Here is a 5,351-nt window from a genome sequence, read left to right as displayed (position 1 = left end):
CTCATTGCCACATAACTTACCTTTCTTCTGTGCAGGATCCCATTTCAGAAAGAGAGAAGTGGTAGCATTTGCCCTGGAATTTTGTCACTTCAGGACAGGGACTACTATATGGATCTACTCATAGTTTGAGCTTAGAATTGGTGTATCCTCAGCATGAGTTCATTCACTTCAGACAGATCTCTCTCCTTCCCAATTTTCACAGCCTCCTATTCATAGGGGAGACAGCACCTTGAGGTCTGCTGTGATACTCCAAGATTCCATCCCCCCACTTTTCCTTTATCTGCTGAGTTCTATTTGGTTTTGTTTTTACAGTTTCCTTCAAACCTGTAGCAAGATTGGTGATTCCTGTTGTTGAAATATTAGCTTACCTGAGCCCTTGCAATTCATTCACCAACTTTCAGATGGCCTTGTGCATCAGCCCAGTTTGTTACTAAGGAGCAGTTTTACTATAGCTTGAGTGAATAATTCAAATTATTTTAAGTCTAAAATCTAAACAATTTCTCCTGATTGCCCACTGTCTGTGATGTCCCACAGGATAGTAAAAGTAGAAGCAGGATCATTTTAGCTATTCTGTTTTTTTCTTAACATCATTAGTCCAATGCATCCCTCTAATAGAAGCAAACAGTGGGAACTCAGACTTTTTTTGATAAGGTGTAAGAGACAGTTCAACAATGATATTCTTAGTCTCCTTAAGTTGAAGAAAAACTAAGAAGGACTTCAGAAGGTCCTTACACTAGGATAACTATCACTGAGTGAAAGAGAAGGGATCAAACTGCCTCAGGAATGAGGGTGATCAAACACGTGACAGAAGAACCATTAACAGAAAACAGGCCACAGAGCACTTCATCAGAATATAACAGACTTCCTCCAGAAGGAAAGAGTGAAGCCCTTTAAACATAAGAGTATTAAATCTAAAAAGCAGACAAGAACATGACGTTCCCAAATTCAGCCTCCATCCTCCCTGCTTTCTCGTCTCTTATATCTCCTGCCTTATATTAAGGTCAAATTCATGTACACCCCTTCTTGGGCTCACCTTTCACATGATTTGGAACTTGTATTTAGTGTCCACTTACACAAGCCAGAAATTTGTGCTCAAAAAGTGTCCTCACATAGACTTCCCTGGGAAGTTATAACACCATCACAACCCTGCTGTCTCAGGCCTCCTTCATATTCCTGTGCCATTAATTTCTTTACACAGAAAATGCGTGTAGATATTAATTTAATCTCTGAATTATCAGTTGGTGAGATACACAAGCTGAAACAGATTTTTGACAAACATAGATGGAGCTGTCATTCCGTTTCCCTGCCTTGTGTTGGCCTGTAGTAATTCCTATCCTACTAAGGTGCAGAAACCTCAGTGTTGGGAACCTCTGACTGGGAAGAGAGAGTTGGGGACACAGCTCACAAAAAAATTCCATGCCAAAGGTCAAAATAAATAATAAAAAGATAAGGAAAAACTCTCTTATAAGAATGCTTTGAAAGACAATGAAGCTGTAGATGTTTAGCAGCTTGAGACTGTTGTTTTTTTTTTATTTTATTTATTTTTTTTTTTTTACAGTTTACAACACTTTTAGTTGTTACTTACGTATTTACTTCATTACATGCATTTTAATTGCTATACCACACTACAGTAGCACATAGGAATCCCCATTGTGGGCCCCACTGACTGCTGCACGCAGAAGACAGAATTAAGAAAAATCCCTTCCACAAAACATCAAAAGTTAATTCAGCATACCTGAAGAGATGCATCCTTCTGGTTGAGTTTTGCCCACCTCCTTCTCTTCCCCCACTCTCACAGAAGTCAATGTCAAAATTCCCATATTCCTAAATAATTGAAGAATAAGACTCATAAGACAATTTGTTAGTGCCTATTATTAGTGATAAATGCTGCTGGAAAATGTTGTCTAGGGCAATTCTATAAAAGTTTTTTTTTTATCCCATTATCTTCAGTAGGGCTGCAACCACTGATGATACCATGGGGGGGGAGGGGGGAGAGACACGACACTCCCTCTTCTTGGTATTTTGCACTGTTGTCATAGTTTATAACTAATTCATAAGGGAACTCAGCACTAACAATCTGTGTTGTGTTTCTATCTGCGTAGGGTGGAAAAGCAATTTAGATGTGAGAGAGAGTGTAAACTTCCTCAGCATTGTACGCAAAAATATTTTCAGCTTGTCTGCCTGTAAATAGATCCTAAATAATCCAATTCATTCTGAATGACTGATTATGACAATCCTGCTCATAAATCATGAACTTGACATTTTAAAAACAGATTTTCTTTTCATTTTTAAGCAATGAAATTACTTCTCCATTTTGATTCATCATTTCCAGGATGAACTTACTAACTCCACAGGCAAAAGCCTGTAGCTGCAACAATTCATTACACATTATCACCCTGTATTTACAGCATGCACCCTACTCTTTTGGAGTTGCCTTAAAGGAAATAGATACATCTATTTTAAACATAACAGGTTGAATCAGTTAGGAAATTCTTATTGATGTCAATGAGCTACATATGTAAGGTGCTAAATGAACACATATAAAGGAGTATGGAAATTTTTAGCTTTCCTGTAGTCCATATGAACTTGAACAAAACAATGAACAATTTAACTTTTGTTTTCATATAATGTGGAAACAGTTATTCTGACCTGGCCCATTCCCATGGGGTGAATCCCATCACTGAGTGATTTATATCTTCACTGCAAGTCTCAAAGAAGTTTACATTCTACATAATTCAGAGATTACTTTTTTTTTTCCTCCTACAGAAAACACATTACTCCCTTTAGAGCCATTTAAAAATACAGAAACAAACGATAATGGAAGTTAACATGGATGCACACCAGAATTGATTAAACATCTGCTTAAACTTCATGAAATTCTAGAGCTACCTGGTTTTATCAACTCTATTTCCTGAACATCAACTACTACTACGAAAGTCTTTAAATAAAAAGTTTACTGAAGGCAAGTCAGTTATATAAAATAATAAATCCCATCATACCCAGAGGAGAAAAAAAAATTTGCCTCAAGAAACACTTTAAGAAACTTTGCACATATAGGTCATTACATTATTAAAGGGAAAAGCAAAGTACTGTGGCACTGAAGGCTGAATCCACAGTTTTAATATGAAATTTATTTTCTAGCACTTTATAATTTGGCCATGAAAAATTCCTTCAGGCTGAATTTTTACTGTGGAGGCTTAACTTAAACTCAGGCTCTCTCTGCCAGTCTGAAATCTGGTTCAGACATTAAGAAGATTAGTAGAAATTACAAGGAAAAAAATATATATTTCTCAACTGAAATTCAGTAACAAAATCAGTTGCAGCAGACAGGCAACCAATGAAATTGTTAGTGTGTTGTTTTTCTAGAATCGCTCTCACTTCATCTGAAATTTACACACACAATTATGCAAACACAACTCTGGACTCAGAAAATACAGTGCTTATAAGCCTGACACAAAATCTCATTTTCACAGCCATACAATTGAAAAAAAGATGTTTTGGGAAAAAGAAAAATATATATATATATATATATATATATAAATTTCATTGCACATCTACCAATCCTGCAACCAAAAATAACTGCATTTTAAAACTTTCAAATGCATAAACACTTCCTTGATCCCAGACCTGCCTTCAAATAGTAGACACCAGCAGGGTGGACCACAACAGTCTGCTGCAGACACTTCACATTTCTTCTGAAACAACCTGAAATTTTACAGTAAGCCTGAAGGAACACCAGACTAAACAGAAACTTGGGATGACACTTCCCACACTTTCGTTGTGTTTTTTTTTTTTTGTTGTTGTTTTGTTTACCCTTACTGGTCTTTGTGACAGTTTTGTGGGACAGATACAGAGCTGAGGATTCTAAAGCCAGACTCAGGTTCAGCACGTAATGTTCATACCAAGCCTCTCTCCCATCCACACAGAACCTTACTACGATTTGTGGGACCAAACCAGAGAGCTGAAGACTTCCTCCTTCAGACTCACACAGCACATACAGTTACTTCAGACATCATAAATTTTAGGGAAAAAAAAAAGTCAGAATATGCAATATTTCTTGAATACATTTTTTCTATGCATGATTTGTCCAAACATAAACTTAAGGCCATCCAACATGTGGTCTAGTGTGGCAGAAAAGGCACTTAAATATTCTTTCAAAACAGCAAATAATAATAATAATATTGACATCAGTGCTGTCTTTTCTGAGTATGAGGTAAATGAGTGCTATGAAACTTCTAATTTTTAGGTTGCCTGCAGGGCGATTCCTGCCTCCAGCAGAGAAACTAATTTAGATTGAACAAAATCAAATAGAAATTCTTCCTGAAGCACAGCAGTAATGTTAAGGATTTTAAGGCTGAATTCTACCTAAGAGGAGAGCTTTGCTAAGGACTGAACTGCGCCTTCACAGGCTATACGGGGCTATTTGATTGGTCAGAGCACTACAGTGTTTCTGGTTAAAGTGTCATCTAAGTTTTCTCTCCAGTAATAATTTATCACCAGTCTGCTACATCTTTGTGCTTCATTGGTCAATTCTGCCAGTCTTATGCCTGTGCAAATCATTTACCTCACAAACCACTGCAAACTAAACAGAACCCAGAATCCCAGACCTGAAATTGCAGGTACAATGACCTCTCTGCCTTTAAGATTTCTGGCATTATGTTACACCTTAAACAATAGTTTCATTTGTTTTATTTTGCATCTAATCAGTTTACTTTGCCATACTTTATACCCTACACATACTAACATCAAAAAAAAAAAACAAAAAAAAAACAAACAAAAAAAAACATAAGCTTCTTGCAGACTTAAACTTGTAAGCTATCTAAAACGTATGGAATATTTCCTAGAAAACTATCCTCCAATGTAAGTATCAGGAATTAGAAAAGAAAATGAACCACGCGATAAAATCTGAAGCAACAAACCTAAGGTTTTTCACCATTTTCACTGTCTGAACATCCAACCTATGTGTGCTTCTTTACCTTGTTCTCAGATGTATTACCCTAAAAAACAAGCATCAGTTTTGCTTTTTATAGAATGAATACCAAATATCTTTATCAGCAAATTATTTTTAAATGAAGCTAGACCAGAAATTAGAAGGCTCAAGGGGCCTAAACCCAAATAAACTATAAAATGCTTAACTCTGTATTCCAGCAGACTTCCCTGGAATTGTTCTGAGCTCCAACTTTGGCTGCCTATGCTGTTTTAGCATGCAATCCAATGAACTTGAAGCAAAAAACGTTTAAGCATAGTCTCTGAAATCCAGAAAAAACTCCTCCATTCCCTTACTCTTTCAGCTGCATGGCTGTCAACACTGTTACCATCCACTTTTCCAATTTTAGTTGTCTTATAGAACA

This window comes from Aythya marila, assembly GCF_965140915.1.
Source record: "Aythya marila genome assembly, chromosome: 9".
Lineage (NCBI taxonomy): Eukaryota > Metazoa > Chordata > Aves > Anseriformes > Anatidae > Aythya > Aythya marila.
The sequence above is the reverse complement of the archived record's forward strand: the minus strand, read 5'-3'. Positions refer to the sequence as shown.